Raw genomic sequence first — 24,715 nt, 5'->3', positions numbered from 1 at the left:
GGTAAAAGTAAATAATTATATATTATGTTGTTTCACAATACATGCACGTGGTGTTTATAATCTGCATTAAACCATTACTTAGCACCTTTTAAACATTATGATTAATTAAATTATAGTTTTATTAGAATAATAAGTAGATTCATCTGACGTAAAATGACTTAGCACATGAATATATATACATATTATGTATCTCAATGGATTCGATTCAAAAGATTAAATCGAAACATATATTCAAAATATAGGATTGAACTAATAGGTCTTGAAAGAGGAGAGATAAAAAAAAGTGTAATAGAAGAGAATGTATTCAAGAGTATGGATAGGATTGGTTCACGGAAAATCTATTACTTTTTTTTATGGAAGCGAAATCTAAAATTACGATACGAAAATTAACCCATGAATAAAAAAACACACAATACAGTAGATTTAAGTGTATAGGGGAGTATGTAAACTCGATATGTTCACATATTGAGCAATTAGCCGAATGAATATTTTTTTTTTATTTCTTAGGTTTATTGTATTAAAAAAATTTCTTTAACAGGCGTAGTTAGTTTATTTTGAATATTATAAAACTTTCTAATTATTTTTTTGCTGTCCTCACATTTTTCAATATACATCAACAACACATCTTCTCTCAAATGATATGTTTCAAGTGTCTTCGAGGAGATTAATAGAATAATAATATTTTTTTCAATAAATAAAATTGTTGGGAATGATAAATAACTATAAAATGAAAATATTCCTTCAGTTTATAGTTCATGCTAAAAACAGGCGCATAAAATTGGCTTAAAAGAATATATATCCAAAAGTATACGTAATATTTGAAAACGAGAAAATAATCAATACAAGATTGAATGGAACAATTATTCAGTTTTTATAGTATAATCTTTTCGATCAATGATACATTTTGGAACCGTTTATTGTAGAATCAATAAAAAAATTTTAAATCTGTATGAAAAAAAAAACATTTAATCATGGAAACAGAAATAAATTTGCGTTCGTTTCTTAAATCCCACAAAAAATATTTTTATTTATAGCAGCATATATTTACAGAACCCATAATTTATATTGAATCAAGCTTTATGACCATACATTGCAAAAGGATTTGCGGTATATAAAACCCAATTTAATTTCGTACTTATTTGATATTAATAACATTATACCTTTACTAATTTTTATTCACCGTAAATTTTAGAAGCTTATCGAATAGATATTTATAAATACTCGTCTATTTTGAAATAGACAAGAATCTATGAATATTAATATGCGGATACCATATTATCTGGTATTAACACAGTCATAATTGATATATCGATACACCTTTCATTAAAAATATATTGGAATATGTCTATTTACATATTCCAATATATTTATTATATGCTGTATTTATTCTTATTCTGTACATCGCTAATATATAATTTAATATTATATATCTATTTTTGCTTGAACAAATTAAAAATGCTATAATTCAAAAACTCGCCTTAATAAATTATATATTCTAAATTCATATGCTATAAAAATGTAAAAAAATTCAATACTTTAGAATTTAGAAAAAAAAACAATAAGAAGAATTTCTGTTATCAAAATGTTAACATCTTTATTTTTTCTAATATACATCAATCGTTAGTTTAAAATCATTTTGATGGGTATTCTTTTGTTTTTTGTGTGAATTTTTTTAGTAGATCCTGAGCAGATTCAACAGTAATATTATCATTGAATATGGTATCTTTTTTTCCATTTTGATATGTATAAAATATACTTAGCTTTCCATATATATCAGCAGATAGGTCTATTCTATCGTTATTTTTGAAAGAAAGCTGTTTATCACCGAGAAGCTTTAAGATTATTGTTTTTTGTGAATCCTCATCAAAGAATGATCTCAAAAAAAAGGCTTTGGTATGACTGGATTCAAATTTTTTAATCTCTGATTTGTTTAAAATGTCTTCTATGCCAGAAGAATCGATCGTCCCTTTTTTCGGAGCCTCTTCATTTCCATCCTTGTTTGTTCTTATCTCGATATGATATGTTAATGCCGTATCTGCCTTTATTTTTCCTTTTTTTGTATCATCCTGTTCATTTATATCAGCTTTTGGGGCAACGTTGGTATGCTTTTCTTTTGGTTCTTTAGTATCATCTTTTTCATTCGAATCACTTTTATCTGCTTTTGGGGCAACGTTGGTATGCCTTTCTTTTGGTTCTTCAGTATCATCCTTTTCATTTGAATCACTTTTATCTGTTTCTGAGTCAACAGTGGTATCCTTTTCTTTTGGTTCTTTGGTATCATTCTTTTCAGTAGATTTTTCGTTAGCCTCAAATTTCTTATTTTTCTTTTGTTCCGTTGTATCTTCAGATTTTTCTTTTTTATTTTCATCTTTTGGTGGTTCAGAACTGTCAGATGCCCGTATTACTATTTGATAAGTTGTGCTATTTTCGCGTGCCTTTTGCTCATTGACTATGTTTTGTACAATATCATTTTCATTTTCAAATATTTGTTGTTTTATATTTTGTGAACTGAGTTGAGATGATAGATCTTTTGGATCGACTTTCCTTTTATCCGAGGAATTTACAGGGGCTCCTACCATTTGTGTTGAAGGAGAAACAGACCGAGCTATTACATAAATTGGAGAATTTTTATTTATCATTCTTAGTAAATGCCACAACAAAACAAGAAATCTTGAATTTTTTTTCATGTCTGTTAAAAATTTATGCGAGAAATAAAATATTTGTCATTAATCTATTGATGATCAATCACTTGTAAACATTATTTTGAAGATATTTGTTGGACAGTATTTTCTAGAATGTATTTCATAGATGGCCTAATCCTTTAATAAAAATGATCTATCTTTGTGATTTAGTTTATTGGTAAACAGTTTTTTTTTTGATTTGTCATCCAATTAGGAGGTTTTTTTAAATATAATAGCGAATAAATTGTTTTCGGTTTATCATTTTCAAATGATCAATTGTTATTTGATGAAAGGGAAACCCTTTTCTAGTTTTATAGCAGAAATTCACGATTTTTAGTTTGTATAATTGTATTTTTTACACAGTGAATTCTTACATAATATATTTCTTGCGAAATGGTTTTCTTACATAATGAATTTCTTTTCTAGTTGTATCACTTTCCTAATTGTATTTCTGTCCCAATTGTATTTTTTAGAGAATGAATTTCTTGCATAATTGTTTTCTTGAAAAATCGAATTTCATTTCTAGTTGTATTACTTTCCTAACTATATTTCAGTCCCAATTGTATTTCAGTCCAAATTTTATTTTTTAGTGATGAATTTCTTAGATAATGAATTTTTTACATAATGAATCTTTTACAGATAAAAACTTACAATATGAATTTATTACGATATGGATTTCTTGTATAATTGAATTTACCATATAATTATTTTCTTACATTTCATATTTCGTTATATATCAAAATAAAATGGATTTTATCTTCTGCATTAATTGTATCGCCTCATGGTGCGTGATATTTGTTATGAATATAAATTTTTACGACAAAAAAAAACTAATTGTATATCGATGAAGTATCTGCGATAGATATATTACATTTTATTTTATATAAGAGTGCCATTTGGGATTATGTGCTACTCCTTTTAGTAATATATTCTAAAAGAATAATAGTTTTAATGTTTTGTATCTTACAATGCATTATATTATTTTGAACGCTATAATTTATGCTGTATTAACTTTATCTGGCCATTTCTTGGTGGATATTAGAACATTTACTTTCTTACCAATTGAATAAGCATTAAATAGAAGCGGGGTATTTATCTTTCCCAAAATACCATGCATATATAAGTATTGTAAATATTAAAAAAACCATTTAAAGCAATAAATAAACTCCTTTAAGTTTCTGTACTTCATTAATTTTTAATATATTCCAAATTAATTTTAATAAAGTAGACTTGTAGTTGTAATTTTTAAAGAAATGACCCATCACATTTAACAAAGACATGGGAAAGATATCCATTATTGAAACATTAATAACTGCATTCGTGTTTATTCTGACTTTAAGTATTGTACTATTGACATTAAACACATATAGATTGATAGATTATCCAGTAAGACCCCGTACAGACAAAGATTTCGACCCAGATATTCTAAAAAAGAGTCCACAATCACTTGAATGGTACGAAGCCATGAAAGTAAATTTTGATCTTTCAATAAATCACGGCGATATCAGAACAGAAAATTTTACCATTAAAATTTTTGGAATATCACCCGATTTTCTTATGATGGTGTACAATAATTCTAAAATTGGTATAGTTAGCCTCGATAAATTTACACAATATATAAATGAAGATACGACTAAAATTAAAGGATATAGTACACCAATATGGTTTGTTTCACAGATGATTGAATATGCAAGAATAATGCCTATCACAAAGGTTATTAAATTTTCTCGGAATAATCAAGTTTTTAAATATAATGATAAAGTACTTGAAAAAGCTAATGATTTTGTTTTGGTTTTTAAAAGACTAGTGGACTCTATTATTAATAATCAAATCGAAAAGAACTAAATTGTGATGCAGTTTTACAAATTAAATTATCATTCTAAATATAAAGTGTTTATTAAAAATACGATAAATTTTATCCTAAATAAATCTTTTATTATATCAAAAAATATAAATTTTAAATTATGTTCTAAATATAAAGTGTTTATTAAAAATACGTTTTATTAAATCCTTTAGACTATTAGAAAATATAAATTTAAATTCTAAATAAATCTTTTAGATCACTGTTAAATAAATTTAAATTCAAAATACGACAAATTAAATTTGATTCTAAATAAATCTTTAAGATCACTGATAAATAAATTTACATTGACAATAAATGTTTTTTAAATTTTTATCATTTAATTTCACTTTTATCGTTCGCTTATACAACAATTCTATAATGATTCATACCAACAATTTAAAATATGGCATTATATATCAGTAAAATTTCTTAATTAAAAATTTATTGCATAACTAATAGGGCCATCACCACAAAAATTTCTTTATAATAAAAGACAAAATGATATAAAAATGCCACTTTATACCAAAATATAGCATATAATAGGGAAACAAAAATTTACTGCGGAATATTCACTTGAAGATAACAAGCTTAAAATTTAGAATCTTAAAAGATAAATAAAAAACAATGTATTAGGGTGTAAAAATAACTTTTGAACAGAATATTCCATTTAAACATTTACTTCTAGGATATTCGTAAGATTTATTGAGCTAATAATATCTAAATTGCATTTTGGATAAAATTTATAGTTCCAATTACTGAAAAATAATAATATTGCACGATTAGATCATAAGCATAAATACATCATATAAGAATTTACTATCATACAATTCTATTCCTTTTCCCAGATTCGAACAGCAATATCAAAAAAAATTGGATAAATTTTGAAATCTTATGTATTGTCGAGATATATATGATATTATTCGGCTAAAATTAATAAATATTTTAACTTATTCAGATTTGCTTTTTATTTCAAATTAACAGATACCAAAAGATTTGAGACATAATTCCTATTTTAGCAAATAATGTGTTGTATTATGATTCCAAATGCAATACAGAAAACCGTGAGCAACTTCCATTATTACATAATATACGTTTAAAGCAATCGAATAAATTTATTGGGAAAGTATATAATGATAAAGCAAATTTTTATTCCTAGGCAAAAATGTAAAAATTTATGTCAAGAAAATTAAAGTTGTGATATGCACAAACTATAGGGTTTATTTTTTTCCGGCATTTTATATAACTATAAATTCGCAACATAAGAAAAATATTTTAATTTAAAAATTCCATATCACAAAAAAGTCAGTCCAAAAGATTTCCTTCTAATGTATTGTAAAAAATAAATTAAATTATTTATTTATTGGTTAATTTTCTTTTTATCAATTTTATCTATTTAGGCGTGGTCAGCATATTTGGAATATTGCGTAACTCTTTGATACATCCTTTAAAACCTTCCCCTGATCTACCTTCATCAACTGCTCTTCTTCTCTAGAAGAAATGAGTTCAAGTGTCTTGCGGAGTATGAGAGCTTGCATGAATGCTTCTACTTCGTCAGGAATTTTTAAAACCTTAACATATATTTGTAATCATCCATCCTAATCCATTACATATGGTATTATTTTTGTTTTACATTTGTATATCTTAACAAGTTCATTCGCCAATATGTCATGGTTCTTATTTTCATCATTTAAAACTTCAGTTAAGTTATCAAAGCTGGTTATAACTATTTCAATCGACGTAATGATATATTCTTCTTTATCGTATAAGGCATTAAATATTTATGATGTTTAAATTTATGGGTTCATTTGATTTTGTGCTTTTTATAGTTGTTCAAGCAGTACTTTAGATTGCTCTATATAAGAGATTTGCCTGATACTTCGATCCACCTCATCATCTTTAAAATCTTCCTCGATGCTTCCTCATCTATCAAGAATTTTCAGTTCAAGTGTCTTCCTTAATACTAATGTTTGTGCGTAGCCTCCGCTTAGATTGGCATTCCTAACTCCTTAATATACAACTTATGGTATTTTGTAACCACCCCTTCCAAGTTATGACGTATGGTCTTATTCGAGTTCACAATACATAATTACATAATTTATTTATAGATAAATGCATGATGATAAAATACCATCAATCGATTTGCTTGTGTTCGGTTTTTCAATAAAAGAAGCTTGCGTAGTAAATACAGCTTATCGATATTTTAAGATATAAAGCCAGTATTTATATTTGTCTGAATTATATACCAAATTAGTTAAAGGATAATCTGATTCATTAACTAGTTTCCATTGATTCACACTTTCCATCCAAAGAACCCAAGCTAATAATTCAAGATCAAACGAAAGTTCAATTTGGATAAAACAATCGATTAGTAATGAAATATTGATTATTCGTTACTTAATAAACAATATACTTAGATAATTATAACTTTATGTCAAATCCACTTTCACAATATAAAATTTTGTTTTACGCATAAGCCCTTTAATAATGAACCAAGAAGATATTATGTACTATGAATCCGTTATTTATAGACTATGCAAACACTATATGGAAAATGTTGATGATACACGTCCATTAGAAGAACTCGAAAGAAAATTGTTTGAAGTATGTGCATCAAAGTTATCTGAAAAAATACATTTGCAAAGATATTTATACTCTTCATTGAAAATAATATTGAATTCCCGTCACTGCACTAAATTAAAAAATTTAAGCGAAGCTTTTTGCTGTAAAATGCATATAATTGAACAGATCAAAACATTTATTTTTCACATAGAATCGTTACGAGATAAGACTAAGTTTATAAATAATTTTCTTGAAAGCCAGGCTGTTTATATGAACAAACTGCTAATTTTATGCTGTGATGTAACTACGTATAATAATGTGTTGAATAGGTACACAAAAAATAGTAATCCCCTCTCTGGTAATCATTTAAATGAGAGTCAGCATATCATTCACCAAAAAGAAATTGCTAGTTCTTTGAATATAAATTTAAATGTGGATTTTCATAATGATGTTGCTAAATTACACTTAGAAAATATTCTATGTTTGTCGCAAAAGATGGAAGTCCCAGCAATCGAAATATTAATTTCAAAGAAAGTCGACGAATATATGCTATGATGATTCATTTGGTAATTAAAATATTTATTTAAAGATTTCGATTTACCTCTACTTATTAAATATTTAGAGTTGAACATGATTGAACATATATATTTTTTATTTAGGGCTAAATTTATAGTTGTAATTTTAGTTTTTATTCTCAGGCACAGCTTGCTTAATTTTCTATATGCACAGCGTGTTTATAGTTTCGGCTATCTTCTCCTCTCCAAAGTCTTCTTCAATACCCCTCCTTCTTTCGAGACTTATTAATTCAAGGGTTTATACAATCCCAAGGTTGGAATATATGCCTCAACCTAACTCGTGACATCTACTTCCTTCAGGTACCTTTTATGATATCGTGTCACCAAACCGTCCCATGTTATTTATCCATCTAAAAAGATAACTACTATAAATTTGTCTTAATAAAATGTGCATAAAATTTAATAAAAAGCGTAAAATTAAAAAAATATTAACGGCATCGATCGATCGATCAAATGGTTCACCACAACGTTTATTAATTCGGTTATACCAATATTAGCCTTGAAAAATTGCATTTGCGTTCTAACATTAAGCCATGCCACAGTGACACAACCACTTGTATGTTTATAGCCAAACATTTATTTTACTCTGAAAGGCCAAACAGTTTTTGTGTATTCTTCGCATCTAGGCGGCGTTTCTTACCGTCTGATAATTTTTTAATGCCATGGGTGACAAATATTTCTACCTTCATGATTTGAATTGAAATCTGGGTTAAATATTTACACAATTCAACCATCGCCACAAAACCATAAAATGAACATAATATAAAAAAACAACTACTTATTTAAACAGAAATTAGCATACAAGTAAATTTTTTTAAATATTGAATAATTTATATAACACAACACAAAGTTTAGATTAAATAGAAAAAATCATTATCAGAACTCTAAATTTATAACAAAGTAACTTTCGTGTGCAATCATAAAAAAATCATGCAAAGATTGTGTTTTTTACAGGACATCAAGTATTTTGTGAAAAATTTGAGATCGTTTGAAATTTATTGGATTTTGGAGCTAAATATACATTTAAATCTTCCATGTGTGAACATTTTGATTTTATTTCACTTTTACAAAAATCCTTTATCAATATTTTGTACAACATCTAGCGATTTCATATTTGATCAGATTGAAAAATTTAAATTTATATGAATGTGAAGTGTATATTATTAAATAAATCAAATAAAGATTTAACCGAATCAGATTACTGAAACACTTACATATCATTTCTTTTGTTTTGCAGATCGAATAAATTTTTTTTTCCAATTTCAGAATATACAGATCAGACATTTCATGTGAAATATTTTCTATTATATCATCAGAAGATAGAAAACTTCCCATTAATGCTTAAAAGGCAGACAGACTAAAGAAAAGATAAAATTTAACATAATTAAGCAATATTAATACAGGAAGCCAATTACCAAAATTGGTTATTTAAACAGGATTATGTATATAAAAACCAAATGAGCATATCTTAGTCAGTATTATGATGAAATAATTTTTATCTTAAACACATCGAAATAAATTATAATTTATGGTTTTTTAATCTCTATAATATATAAAAACAAATGAAATATTACTTCTTAGCTTAATAGTTAAAGTTTCAGTCTTATCACTCATGATGACAAGTTCGAATCCATCATAGGTTTTATAACTAGCATTGTTTTTAATATAAAATGTTGATGTATACCTAGATTTAATTAAATTGAGTAGTATAAATAAAAGACGTGAATATTTATAATAAAAAAATATTTAGATTCATTATGTATTTATAATGGTAAAAACCAAATTTTTCAGCTTACAATTTTTTTATATTTATTTCGATTTAAATACTATTTTTATCATTTTTTTATTTATTTATTTATTTATTATCATGATCCGAAATATATATTACAAGCAAATTCATCATTAAAGAAAATTTAAAAATTATAAAGTGTTGGTATTTAAAATGAATTCTTTTAGAATATTGTCTTTTGTAATTGTAAATTTTTGCTGAAAAGATTCTAATTACAAAATTTATGGATATTTCAATGGTCTAATATCTATGATGATACCAATGAAACCGAAATAATTGGAAATTTATTGAAACTAAAAATTAGCTTTTAATTGCGAAAATTACCAGGATTTATAATGTTATAGATATCTAGGTAATATTCAGATAGAAAAAATAATTTTTTTTTGCATTTATATCTACTATATTTTTAGAAATTTTACTCATTTGTGCTCTTATATTTACAAAATACAGGTCGTTTATTTTTATGGAAAATAATTTACCAACCGGATATAATATTTTTGAATAATTAGAAAAAATTCATTAAAAACTTTACATCCTTCCTAGGCAAGCTAGTGGCGCTTTAAAAGGCAATAAAAAAACCATACTTTATACAGAGTTCGGGTACAGAAAATGTATGCATTGCAGCATAAATATTTGTGATTATTAAACTTGAAATTGTGAAAATGGAACTAAAAATATCTTTTAAATCTCAAAACCAGTGTAAGCGAACAAAAGATCGCGTATTTTTCTATAGTTATATTAAAAGGATGTTAAAAAGATGAAATTTACCTAGCTATCTATGGATTCTAAATTTAAAAAAGACACACAATACTATTTAATATATATAAATGGAAATATTTTAAATGTACTCCATATGTGATGACTTGGGATGGGAGTTTTACAAAATACCATAGAAAGTATGTAAGAGGATTTAAAAATTCCAGACGAAGTAGAAGCATACATGCAAGCTCTCTCACTTCGTAAGACACTTTGACTCATCTCATTTGAGAGAAGATAGATCAAGGTAAGGTGTCAAAAGATGCATCAAGGAGTTGTGATATTCTCAATATGCTGACCACGTCTAAATAAATAAAATTGATAAAAAGAAAATTAGCCCATAAATAAATAAAAATTTCCCACATTCAATTCAATTTGTTTGGTTTTGATGTGAATAAATTACATATACTCTTGATTGTCTTTTTTTCTTATATACTTCATGTCTAAGTGATATTTAAAAATCTAATTACTCACTAATATCAAATGGAAATTTTAACTGTCATACGAGACCTATGATTTTAATTAAAAACATAAAAATTTGCATTCATTGCTAGTTTAAATGACCCATAATATATAGGCAACTATCAGATTAATTATTATTCTTTGTTTACAAAATGTAAATTCTATTCAGTGTCAATAGTAATTTATGCCCATATACATATTTTTAAAACTCCATTTTTATTTATTAAATAATTATTTGTTAACTGTACGCATAAACTTATTCACCTAACAAAAAAAAGGATCACGTATTTTAAAAATATAGAAAGCTTTTCGCAGTTTTTTCGCTGATGATTAAATTCAAATTTAAAAAACAGATTCTTTTTTGATGTTTATATGTGTTTATTTTCTAAAAAACAGATATCTAACATATATAATTTCTGTTTGACGTTTTTATAATTTGAGCTGAAATCATGTTTTTTTTTAAAGAAAGCTATAAATTTAGTTAAAAAATATTATATTAATCACCCCCTACAAATCAAAAAATAACCTTAATTAAATTTTTAGCTAGAACATATTATTTGTAAATTTCTTATGCAATATAAAATATAATTATCAGACCTCCGTAAAATTAGGTATGAAGCCTTATATTAAACAGTTTGAATTTTCAAGTATATTTTAGGATTGTAATTTATAAATGTTTTTAAAGCTACATATATTGTTTTCTGTGTGTCTCATGTATCATGTTATAGTTTTATTAACAGTTTGTTCAAATCCAGTACCTTTTAGAAATAGGTTTGTGCACAGGGAAAATTATAAAATATTCGTGTTATTTCTGGTTATTCATGTGATTTTTGTTCTAATAGAATCGTCTTATTTTACTAAGAATGATGTGATTTTGATGTCAATATTACAAAACAATTTTTAAATTAAACACAATATATGGGCATTTTCACTATTGATTTTTTTAAATATCTTTGCAAGATCATCACGTTTTCTTACAGATTAGATCTAGGAATTGAATTTTTTTTTCATTGTATACAAATATCTTATAGTGTAATCAAACAACGTATTAAAACATAATTGATGAATTTACAAATTCCGATATAAAAAAATTGATTTTAAATAATACTTATTAAAAATAGTTCATATAGATGGCCATAATTTTATAATCCCGTATCAATAGTTTAACGAAATGATCGCCAGGCGCATCTTCTGCTTTGAATTTAGAAACACCATTTCGTCACGTGAAAATATAGACAAAAAATATACTGCAAATTTAAAAAACCCGACAACTATGTGATGTTAGAGTCCCTACCAATATAAAAAAACAAGGGTTTTAGCTACTTTAATCAATCGAAATTGCAAATATCCTTAAAAAAATGTTGATTGCGTCTATTTATTTACTTTAAAACGGATATAGAACATTTTCAGCCTTTATAGAACTAAAAAATATTGTGAGATATTCTTAAAACGTAAATTTTTATATGTTTAATTTTTGTTTTTTTCATTAGACCCTCTTGCTTTCTTGTTTGCAAAAAAAAATATTTTTAAGCGCTAAATAGGGTACAGGTATTTAGAAATAACAAGAAAATTAATTACAGAGGTGATATTATTTAATTATGTAAAGATTGACGCATATAGTATTCATATTTTTGCAAAATATATACATTTAATCAATAAATATAAGTTAGAAAATTTACCAAATGTTTTTGCGCTGCATAAATTAATGACAAATATAATTAAAAAATAGATATTCAACAATTGTATAAAACGATTTATATATAAAAAGGAAGAGATTTAAGTTTATTTGTAAAAATTATAACTGAAAATTTTAATTAGTATAAGATAATAAGCATATAATTCAATAATATTTAACCATAATCAAGGCATATGAAAATATATGATTTGACAGAAGAAGAGCTATCGACTAGTATAGATAAGGGGTAGGTGTCTAGTAATGAAAAAAGATGTTGGTGAATATTACTAATTGACTGTCTAAATCTAAGTAAATGAATTCAAAAAAGAAGAAACTTTATCATAAATATAAAAATGGTTGTACTAATATCCACTCTTTTTCAATTAGGGCGGATACAGTACTTATATTTAATAGATAATTATAATGATCCTAAACGTTTATTGATAATAAAAAACTTGAGTAGATTTGAAAAAAATACAAAGGTCAGAAAGTACACAAACATTTTATTTGAAAAAGAAGTTATATATAATAATAGCGACAAAATTGCCATAATATTGCTTTAAATATCGAAATATTATGGATAAAAAAAATACCTAAAGACCACCACAAATAAAAAACGTAAAGAATTGTTTTATAAAAAATATATGTAAGTGACAACTTTCAAAGTTAATTTTAAAAAAAAAACATAGAAGATTCACTTTTATAATTTACGCTTTAAGATAGCCTTCGGCTGAGATTTAATTACTATTTGTAATTATACAAAGATCACATAAATAGAATATGTCGTTTAATTAAGATATCTATATTTACGATTTGATAGTAGTCAACTAGATAGAGAAATAGGAAAAAAAGAATAATATAATAAACTAGAAATTAAATGTAATCATTAGGTTGTGATGAAGAGCAATATAAGAGTACGATTTTTGTTTTTTTAATTACTAAAAATCAGAAAAAATTATGATTGCATTCCGAATGTTGATTTTGTTATAATAATTTAGAGAATTTTCTAGAAAACACGTTTTATATTTTATATGTCAACATTGAATGGAGATATAATTTATGAGATAAAAAAGATTTAAAATTATAACTATTTAAGGTAGAAAGGTATTTTCGTGGGCTATTGTTTCATCCGAATTGTACAAATAATCAAATGAATCAAATCTATTTGAAAAAACTTCTAGACTAAATTATAATGCATTTTTAGAAATAGATATGTAGAAGAACTGCACAAAACAGGCTAAAAACATATACAGGGCAAACATCAGGCACAGAAGATATTTTAGCAAAAAAATATGTTTTTGTATAAATTATGTGAGAATGCAAAAATATGCCTAATTTAAGAGACGAACAGAAATAAATTATTCGAAATGGCATCGGCAAATTTACCCGAATTTTTCTAAAATAAACTTTATTTGTGGGCCTTTATATTTTAATATAAATCATTTATAAAAAAAACTAGCCGTAAATAATTTATCTACTAAACTTCGTCCACTTTAAAAGCTGCACATATATATTTAGGCTTCCTTTGAGATATGAAGTTTTATAAAATTAGTACAAAAGTACCCAGAAAAAAAAAGGACTCAAAGTACACATAAATAGTTTCGAATAAAAAAAATATGTGTGATTCCGAGAATAATATCTTTATAATACATCGAATCACAAGTGTGTTTGATATATATCAGTATAACAAAAAATTCCACAGAAATACAATGTAACTATTGTACAGAAAATTCAGCGTTAGCCTAGAAAGTAAATTACAGAATATAAAAACATATAAGAAACTAGTAATACGCAAAAAAGATCATAAAAACTGTTTAAGATGAAACATTAGAAAAAATACATTTAAGATTGTATATCATAGGTTTCTTAAAATGATAAATAATGTAACAAAAAAATTAATAACCAAGGAAAAATCCTAGAAAAAGCAGTTGTGAAACTTTCATAGTTATGGAAATTATGAGTCTAAAAAAATAGTATTACTTGCTCCCGATATAGCCTTAAAACCATTTAGATAAAAAAGGCCGAAATACCTTTCGTTTAGTAACAAAATTCCTTTATCGTCGTATTAAAAATCCCAGGGATACAATATAAAAAATTAAATATATAGATTATACATAAACAATAGTTTTTATTGCTAAAAATCACGATAGATCACTTTATCATAATGAAAGAGCATAAAAATAACATTAACTAGCGAAGAAGAAAAAAATAAGACCAAGTTATATACAAGAGAAACATCGAAAAATTTTATCCCAAAGATGATAAATTAGAACTTAAAATAGCAAAATAGAAACGATTATATTCAAGATTTATTTTTTTCATGCTTAAACCTTTTAAACAGGGAATTTTATTGTGCAAAAAACATGAATTCGAAAAATATGCTTTTTCGGAAAAAATTGGCACGTTCAAGATAAAAATTTAGGGCTGTTTTTTCTAAAAAGTCATAAAACGCGCAAGATTTATGTATTACTTTGGAGAAATACATACGAAAGTAAAATAGATGCGAAAGAAATTGAAAGCGAAAAAGAAGGCTAATCCAAGACAGTTTTTCAAGCTAATAAATCACAAATAAATAAACCGATTGTTCAAAATATAAAACATATTTTAAGATATACACAAATGTTTGAATATCGAATACAAATTTCTAGTCGGGTTTTTGCATAATCGCAAATATACCAATAAAAGCTTGTAAAAACTTCAGAAGAATAGCTTATAGCTATTTATTTTGTACAATTATATATAAACAAAGCAATTAAATGAATTCAATATTGGATCAGAAAATTATGCAGGATGCAAAAAACATAAAATCTAATCATTCAAAAATGCCGGTTTTTTCAATAAGAAACTAAAGCGCCTATAAGTAGTAAAAAAAATATTATAATTAAATAAATTCTGTATATAGCATATATTTATATGCAATACATTAAAATAGAGCAAGATATAATTAAAAAAATAGTAAATAAATTAAAAAACTTGAATCTTTATATAGCACGATCAAACCAACATAAAATCAAGAATTATTAAATGCATCACGTGCAATGAATAAATATGCAAAAAAACGGTTTTAATTGATATTTAATGTATAATCGTAATGTAACACAATGTATTAAATTATCTAGGTTAATGTAATATATTGAATAAACAATATGCACGAAAAAATTAATGTGAGTAAAATATTATTGTTAAAATAGGAAAACACACAAGCATTTAATAAAGTATAGTAATAATTTTATTCATGGTTATTTTATAGTTAAAATACTCAAACAATATAAAAGATATTAAGAAAACAAAAAAATTGTAAAGTTTTTTTGTTTTCTCTAGAAATTCAAAGATAAAGATTATTTATATTTACGAAATTAAGATGAGAAAATTCAATTTATTTACCTTGTAAATCTTGCAAAATACTTAAAGTGTTTTTTTATTGATATTAAACATTAAAAAAGCAAATCTTGTATCAAATTACTTTTTATAATTAAAAATAGTAATTAATAAAATATATATAAATTTTTATTATATATAAGGATTTTATAAAACTTTCAGGCTAACCTAGAAAGAATTAAATACATCTATAGAGCCGTTGTAAGGTACGAAACAGACAAGGTTGTAATAAAAATATTATTAACGATAAAATATATTTTTACCTATATTATTTAAGAAATATCACAGAAATAAAAAATTGATCGCCTTGTAGATATAATTATACATATACTTGATATATAAATTTACTATCACAAATTGCCATCTAAAAGTAATATGAGAATAAAAATATAATTATAATGTATTATTACGTAAACTTTCAAAGTTTATGAAATCTATTATATGCTTTTTGCTGCATTTATACATATGAATTGCCGAAAGGTAAATATTCCATATTTAAATAGTGTTTATAGTACATTCAAACATAATATTTTGGGCCCAAATTAAAAAAAAGGTAGTCTTTCGCGATATAAATAAATTTATTTGTTATAATTTGTTTTAAAAATCCAAAATATTTACTAAACTTTAGACAGGAATACACATCAGCCAATGCGGATTATAAAAAAAGGTAATAAAATACAATAAACAAAAAGGGAATAAATTATTTTATCAATATGAAATAAATTTTGAAATAAAATATCCAATTAACCTATAATATTAACAAAACTGTATATAAGGCCCTTAATTTCTCGACATGCCATACATATTTACCAAAATTCGCTTATATATAAATATTCTTTACATAAATATAGTTTTTTTATATATTTTCTTGTAATGACATACGACAATCGTTGTCAATAACGATGATATTTAACTATATGTAGACAAAATAAATCACCAAAACTTTTTAGGCATTTTAAAAATTTTTTTCTTTGTTTGTATTTGCATTGAATTATTTTTAATTTTCTTAAGCGGTTTTAATTATAAAAAAAAGACTCTAGTCTGTTTTTAGATCCATAAAAATTTATTCTATGACTTTTTAGTAAATATTTCGATATTAAATTCTTACAGAATGATATTCAGAATAAAGTTCTGAAACAGAAAAATATATATATGCAGTAAAATTTTTCAATATAATTAGGGTTTCTTTAAAATTTGCTCTTTCACACAATCAAATACTTCTAAATAGCTTTGTAATATACAACAATATCCATTCAATATCACATTTTAAACGCGATATACTGCAATAAATTATATTCTATTACCTTGGTATATTACTTGGGATTCATATTAATAAATACTTATTGAATGTGATAATTTATTATGTTCATATAAAAATCTTGACGTTTTATTTTGGAATATTTGTTATAAAATTTCATGGAATGATTTTTTTAAAATGCAATAAAATAAAGATGGTAATATGATGAATTTTAATCTGTATTCAAATTAGTACAATAAGATAAATAAACAAATATTGTTTGTTTTACATTTCTATGTGTTTATTTTCTCGATAATATAAAAAAATGGTTATTTCCGGCTAATTATCTATATTAAACTTAAAAATAGAGTTAGTATTTTTTTTTCATAATTTATTTAAAAACTTGAGTATTTAATTATAGTAGAATCTTAAAATATTCAAATACTCCTGTATGCAAATTTACACCAACAGAAGTTTCGTAAATAAAATTTTAGATCTAAATGTTTGCAATCGTGTAAATGCCTTTTTATGATAACAGTTATGTTTTTTAAAAAAAAATTGCATTCGTAATAATTTTTAACTAAAAAATGCAAGATATAAGCAATATGGACAAAAGGTGATCTTTTGGCAAACACATAACTAATTTTCACTTGTTATTATATTTAATTTTAAAATATTTTTTGCATGTGATTCTCTGCAATAAAGATGCAAAATAGTATTTAGAGATCTTTTTTAACCTCTTTATTACAAATTTTGACAATTTATAGGTTTTCAAAAATAACTTGACCTAAAGACCGTATTTGCGTTTTTATGGACAAGGCTAGATAATTCACATAATATAAGATGCCAAAATCGGATAATAGTAACTATATAATCTAACAATTCTATCTTTATATAGCTCTTTAATTTTCATAATATTCCATTTTATTAATCCTAAAATATTAAAAAACAAGTATATTAGAAATTTATTTTTTAAAAAATTTACCACAAATAAAAATTTTTTGTTTGTTTTTTCACATCTGAATAGCCAAATTAATCAATATTCTATTAAATTAAATTTTTTAAGGGATTTAGAAAAAGAACAAGAATTTATTTTTTATATGGATAATCAGACAAATGATACATGTTTATAAAATTTTCGTAAAAAATCAATATATTACGTATTTCTTGTGTTATAAACATCGATATTTCGATTCAAGATACACAGGCCTCAAATGATAGAAAATGCTTGCATCTAACAAAGATATAGCTGAGAATAAATTCGGTTATATGATAATACAGTCAAGCAAAAAAAAACAATAAGAATAAAGTTTGGTTTGAGATAAAATACTTTAAAACTGGATTTTTTTATTTTAGACGCAATTATACTTTAATAAAGAGTTTAAATTTTATTTCCGATTTTCTTATAATTAATATACTGTATAATTTATTTATATTTTTTAAATCCTTCAGATGCATTAACCAATATAAATGCGTTTTTCTAAAAAAAAGATTGCAATGCTTTTTTCATTTTCCAATAAATTAATGGATTATTGTATTGATAAACGTTCTTAAAATACATTAATTTCCATTATAATTCTAGGGTATGTCTAATATCGTGGAAAGGGTGTATTAATCTACATTATACTAGAATAGTAAATTTATTTGTAAAATTTGCAACTGGAATGTATATGATAATAAATATGTTTTTAAGTTATCTGCCTATTTATAAATAAATACCAAAAAGTCAATAAAAAGTTTCTCAATCATGAACAGAAAAATATTTTATGATATATAGTTCATCGAAAATAAAATTGGGTAAAATTTACTTTAATCATAATTTTAGTTATTCTATAAATGGTCACACATTTCGCGAAATATAATGGCAAAATATTTTTTAAGTTCTACAGATATGAATGTAGTTTTATAAAAATTATTGACTGCGATCTTTCTAACTAATAATTTTTCCTTGAATAATTTTAGATAGAAAAATATTGCAAAAAACATACTTTATGGCATATTTTCAATTTCTAGAAAAGAAAGACAATTTAAACAAATATAATTATAAATAAAATAGTTGATATGCAATAAAAACAAAGCACAAAAAAAACATTTAATAGAATAGTCTTTGTATTTGGATGTTGATTTCTGAAGATGTACTTTTGACCTGGCTTCATATTAATTTTGATCACTAAGATATGATAAAAGCTGAAAATATAATGTCTTCTCGTTCTTGTTGAATTGATCAAAGTTCTTAATATACACATTTGAAAGATAAAAAGGACATCTGTATTTATTTTCTTCTGTAAAATTCACCGGTATTAATTCTCTGTTAGTTCCAATAAGTGGGTTTGGTAGGATATAATCCTTAGTTGATATTGATGAATTGCCTACATTCTTGCAAGTTTTTTGGTGAATATTATAGTCTTTTGATGAGTTTTCTTTTTTTTCCGTGGGGAATATATCCACAAGTATTTCATTCCATGTATTTTCTTCGCTATCAGAAAGTTTTCTTGAATAATATTTTTCGAGTTCTAAGTTTATATTTGCAACTTTTTCCGTGCTATTTTTTCTGTTCGAACTAGCTAATATAGTTACACCAAGATATAATTCTTTTATCAATAGACTTATCAAAAAAAATCTCAATATGATCGTATTCATTTTTTAAAAGGGTGTAAAAATCGTGGTTATATTTGTAATTGTTACAACCTTTGAGGAACAGTTTTTCGCATTTTATTAATATAAAATTAAAAAAACAGTATAAATGAATTTAATTTGAATTCAATACTGTAAAAAACTGCATATGATATAATATTCAGTTTTTTTATCAAATATAATGAGAACTGTAAGTCGCACATTCATATATTTACTTATATTCCAAAAAAAATCCATAAAAATAATAATGTTTTATAATTGATAAAATAATTTTAAAGACTATTTAATGAGCCTCGGTAAAAAAAACCACGTTAAAAAAAAGTCAATAGGTTAAAAGCCAATAAAAGATTCCACTTTTCAATCAAATTTAAAATGATTTTGTATTAGAAAAAACATATTTTAGATAATAATATGTCATTAAATTTATTTTTACAACATTTAAAAGTCAAAAGTCGCAGAAAAAAATGTTAATGCGTAATGATCTAAATTCTTAAAATATATTGATTTAGAAGAGTATAAGTTGACTTGAATTTACCTAGATATATATATTAAAACGCTATCTTACAATTATAAAGACGTGACTACTTTATTTAATATATCTATTTGCACAGGGTAAATGTGTGGAGTAGAAGATATATGCAGTAAAAACGCTGAATATAGTTTAATAGTGCAAAAAATTGACCAGAATATCGTTATTTAATGAATTTAATCGAATTGAATATTTTACACACAAGAATATTGTTAAATAAACAAACAGGCAATTATCGCCGCCTATCTATAAGGGATGCAACAAACACTAGGGTTCCACCCTCGGTAAAAGAAACTTTTTATTTTTAAAAACATATGATTTATTATTATGCTAGAAAAATTAACAGATTCCGACCGCATTTAACATTAAATTAATACATTATTGGTATGATGGTTGATTTATAAAAGGCGGTTATCCAACGGAAAGGGATAAGTTAATCCTATTTAGTATATTTTTATGTAGAAACGTGGTCATTATTGCATATATGCTTAACTGCAATATTAACACTTCAAAAAAGAAATTAAAAATTTTATTATGAAAAATATGTTGCGGGTCCAAAGAAATCATGCAAATTTGTATAAAATTCAAAGAAAAACCAGAAATCGGAGCATAAATTTAAATTCGTTGTGAAAATTATTTTAACTTTAGGATATAAAAAAATTGTTTATTAATGAAGGGATATGTCATAATATTAATTTATCAATAAAGGCATAAAATACATTTTTTTTTTGCAAAACACAGCAATATGTGTGTTTAGATACTATATTCAATTATTTTTATGATTTGCAGCTTGAAAATTAATAAACATCCAATTTATTCAGCTTGGTCATAAAATATCAAAAACCCGAATAATGTTGTTACGAAGAAATCTCAATTTGATCCAAATATAATGAATATGTTTGAAATTTGATCCAGAAAACATAAAATAAAACAAAAAACACATATAATTATATTTAAATACAATAAAAAAACACAGCATCAAATAAAAAAACATCTAAATATAAAATAATTTATAGGTAAAATTTGTGCATTTTTTAGATAATTTATCGTATTTAAATTTTAGACAGTTTTTAAAGGTTTTATCTTGCGAATTAAAAGTTGTTCAAATCGGAAAAGAAACAAAGGCACGATATCGTTATTATCTAAAAGGAATGCTATATAAATATTTTTCTTTATGTACCTATTGGTATTTTTAAATATTTTAATCTACGTATTTTTGTTGAAAGAATTTATTTATAGCGTTCAGAATCCATATCATAAACTCAAAATTGGTAGATTTAACTAAAAATTTATACTTGCAATACAAAAAGAATTCACTAACACATTAATGTAATATGTGTAAATAATTTGAACGATAAGAGCCGAAAATATAAGATACAAGCATCCATGTATTTCACTTCGGTTCTAGACAATATTAAATTTATTTTTTTGCGCTTTAAAAAATCGATGATCTATCAAGCCAAATCTTGATAAAACTTCAATTGACTGCAATTGTGCATTTATAATAATTCAAATCTGCTTATAAATTAAAGAAATTCATTACCCTTTTGAAATGTGATCAATGCCAAAATTGAAATGTTTATTTTTTTAATAATAAATTATCCATCTAAAAAGATAACTATTATAAATTTGTCTTCATCATATGTGCATAAAATTTAATAAAAAGCGTAAAATTAAAAAAATATTAACGGCATCGTCCGATCAAATGGTTCGCCACTACGTTTATAAATTCAAATTATACCTAAGTTAGCAGTCAAGAATTTCACTTGCGTTCCAATATTGAGTCATGTTACAGAGCCACGACCACTCGCATGTTTAAAGCCAAACCTTTATTTTACAGTGGAAAGGTCCAGCAGTGTTTGTGTATTCTTTGCAGCTAGGCGGCATTAATTACCAGTCTGGTAATTTATCAAGTCATGGGTGAGAAATATTCACACCACCATGATCTGAATTGAAATCTTGGTTAAATATTTACACAACTCAACCATCGGCACAAAACCGAATAAAATGAACATAATATAAAAAAACAACTACTTATTTAAACAGAAATTAACATACGAGTTTATCTTTTTAAATATTGATTAATCTATATATTACAACGCAAAGTTTAGATTAAATTGAAAAAAACATTACCTGAACTCTAAATTTATAAAAAGTAGCTTTCGTGTGCAATCATAAAAAAATCATGCAAAGATTGTGTTTTTTTACAGGACATCAAGTGTTTTTGTGAAAAATTTGCGATCGTTTGAAATTTATTGGATTTTGGAGCTAAATATACATTTAAATCTTCCATGTGTGAACATTTTGATTTTATTTCACTTTTACAAAAATCCTTTATCAATATTATGTACAACATCTAGCGATTTCATATTTGATCAGATTGAAAAATTTAAATTTATATGAATGTGAAGTGTATATTATTAAATAAATTGAATAAAGATTTAACCGAATCAGATTACTGAAACACTTACATATCATTTCTTTTGTTTTGCAGATCGAATAAATTTTTTTTTCCAATTTCAGAATATACAGATCAGACATTTCATGTGAAATATTTTCTATTATATCATCAGAAGATAGAAAACTTCCCATTAATGCTACAAAGGCAGACAGAGTAAAGAAAAGATAAGATTTAACATAATTAAGCAACATTACTACAAGAATCCAATTACCAATAGTTGTTATTTAAACAGGATTATATATAAAAAAATAAATGGACATATCTTGGTCAGTATTATGATGCAAATTTTTTTTAACTTAAACACATCGAAATAAATTATAATTCCTGGTTTTTAATCTGGATTATATATAAAAACAAATGAAATATTACTTCTTAGCTTAATAGTTAAAGTTTCAGACTTATCACTTATGATGACAAGTTCGAATCCATCATAAGTTTTACAAGTAGCGTTCTTTTTAATATAAAATGGTGAATATACCTAGATTTAATTAAATTGAGTATAATAATAAAAGATGATGAATATTTATAATTAATAAAATATTTAGATGCATTATATATTTATAAAGGTAAACGCTATATTATTCAAGTCATCTTTTTTATATTTATTTCGATTTAAATACTATTTTTATCATTTTTTTATTTATTTATTATTTATCATGATCCGAAATATATATTACAAGCAAATTCATCATTAAAGAAAATTTAAAAATTATAAAGTGTTGGCATTTAAAATGAATTCTTTTAGAATATTGTCTTTTGTAATTGTAAATTTTTGCTGAAAAGATTCTAATTACAAAATTTATGGATATTTCAATGGTCTATAAATCTATGATGATACCAATGAAACCGAAATAATTGAAAATTTATTGAAACGAAAAATTAGCTTTTAATTGCGAAAATTACCAGGATTTATAATGTTATAGATATCTAGGTAATATTCAGATAGAAAAAGTAATTTTTTTTTGCATTTATATCTACTATATTTTTAGAAATTTTACTCATTTATAATCTTATATTTACAAAATACAGGTCTTTTATTTTTATGGAAAATAATTTACCAACTGGATATAATATTTTTGAAAAATTAGAAAAAATTCATTGAAAACTTTACATCCTTCCTAGGCAAGCTAGTGGCGCTTTAAAAGGCAATAAAAAACCATACTTTATTCAGAGTTCGGGTACAGAAAATGTATGCATTGCAGCTTAAATTATTTTGATTATTAAACTTAAAATTGTGAATTTGAACCTTAAAAATATCTTTAAATCTCAAAAACAGTGTAAGCGAACAAAAGATCGCGTATTTTTCTTCAGTTATATTAAAAGGATGCTAAAAAGATGAAATTTACCTAGCTGTCTATGAATTCTAAATATAAAAATTAGCACTAAATATATTTAATATATATAAATGGAAATATTTGAACTATACTAATCGGTAAAATTTGTATGTAAATTTTATAAATTTTTCTTCTAAGCATAAAAATGCAGCATGATATGGCATATTTCATATTTTTAGATTCTCTGTATGGATCAAAAGTTTTTTATATTTATTATTGCGCATTTAGTTTCTTGAAATATCCAAGCAAAGATAAATGCATGTTTTATAACAACCCTAAAACAGCATTTAGAATCGATTTGTTCTGATTCTAAATCATCAGAATATAAACTCTTGTTTCCAAAATTATTCTGGTTCGTTTCCATCTTTTTTTACCAGTATAGGTTTTTTTCGTAATATTTCAATGTTACGTTAAATATGATTTTATTGCCTAAAAGTTTCTTTGTTTTTCTTTAGATTTAATCTAGTCACTATTTTCACAAAATATTGTTATATAGGTATAGCAAGAAATGCACCTATAAAATTTTAAATCCTTGTTCAGGAATTATATATATGTATATAAAAAAGGCATAAATAATTTTTATATTACTAGTAATCGTGATTTGCGAAAATTATATTCGCAATCTTTGCTTTGGTACTTGCATAAATGCATTGGTTTTATTTTTTTTTAATGCACTACAGTTGTCTCATTCCTTTATAACACAGAATAACACAATGATTAAAATATTTAAAATTATAGAGAACAAAGAAATCTGTATTTATTCATATTTATGCGAAGAATAAAGGATTTTTGAAGTCAAATA

This window comes from Rhyacophila brunnea, unplaced genomic scaffold, assembly GCF_057557595.1.
Source record: "Rhyacophila brunnea isolate RB1 unplaced genomic scaffold, BYU_Rbru_1.0 scaffold_106, whole genome shotgun sequence".
In the NCBI taxonomy this organism is placed as follows: Eukaryota; Metazoa; Arthropoda; class Insecta; order Trichoptera; family Rhyacophilidae; genus Rhyacophila; species Rhyacophila brunnea.
The sequence above is the reverse complement of the archived record's forward strand: the minus strand, read 5'-3'. Positions refer to the sequence as shown.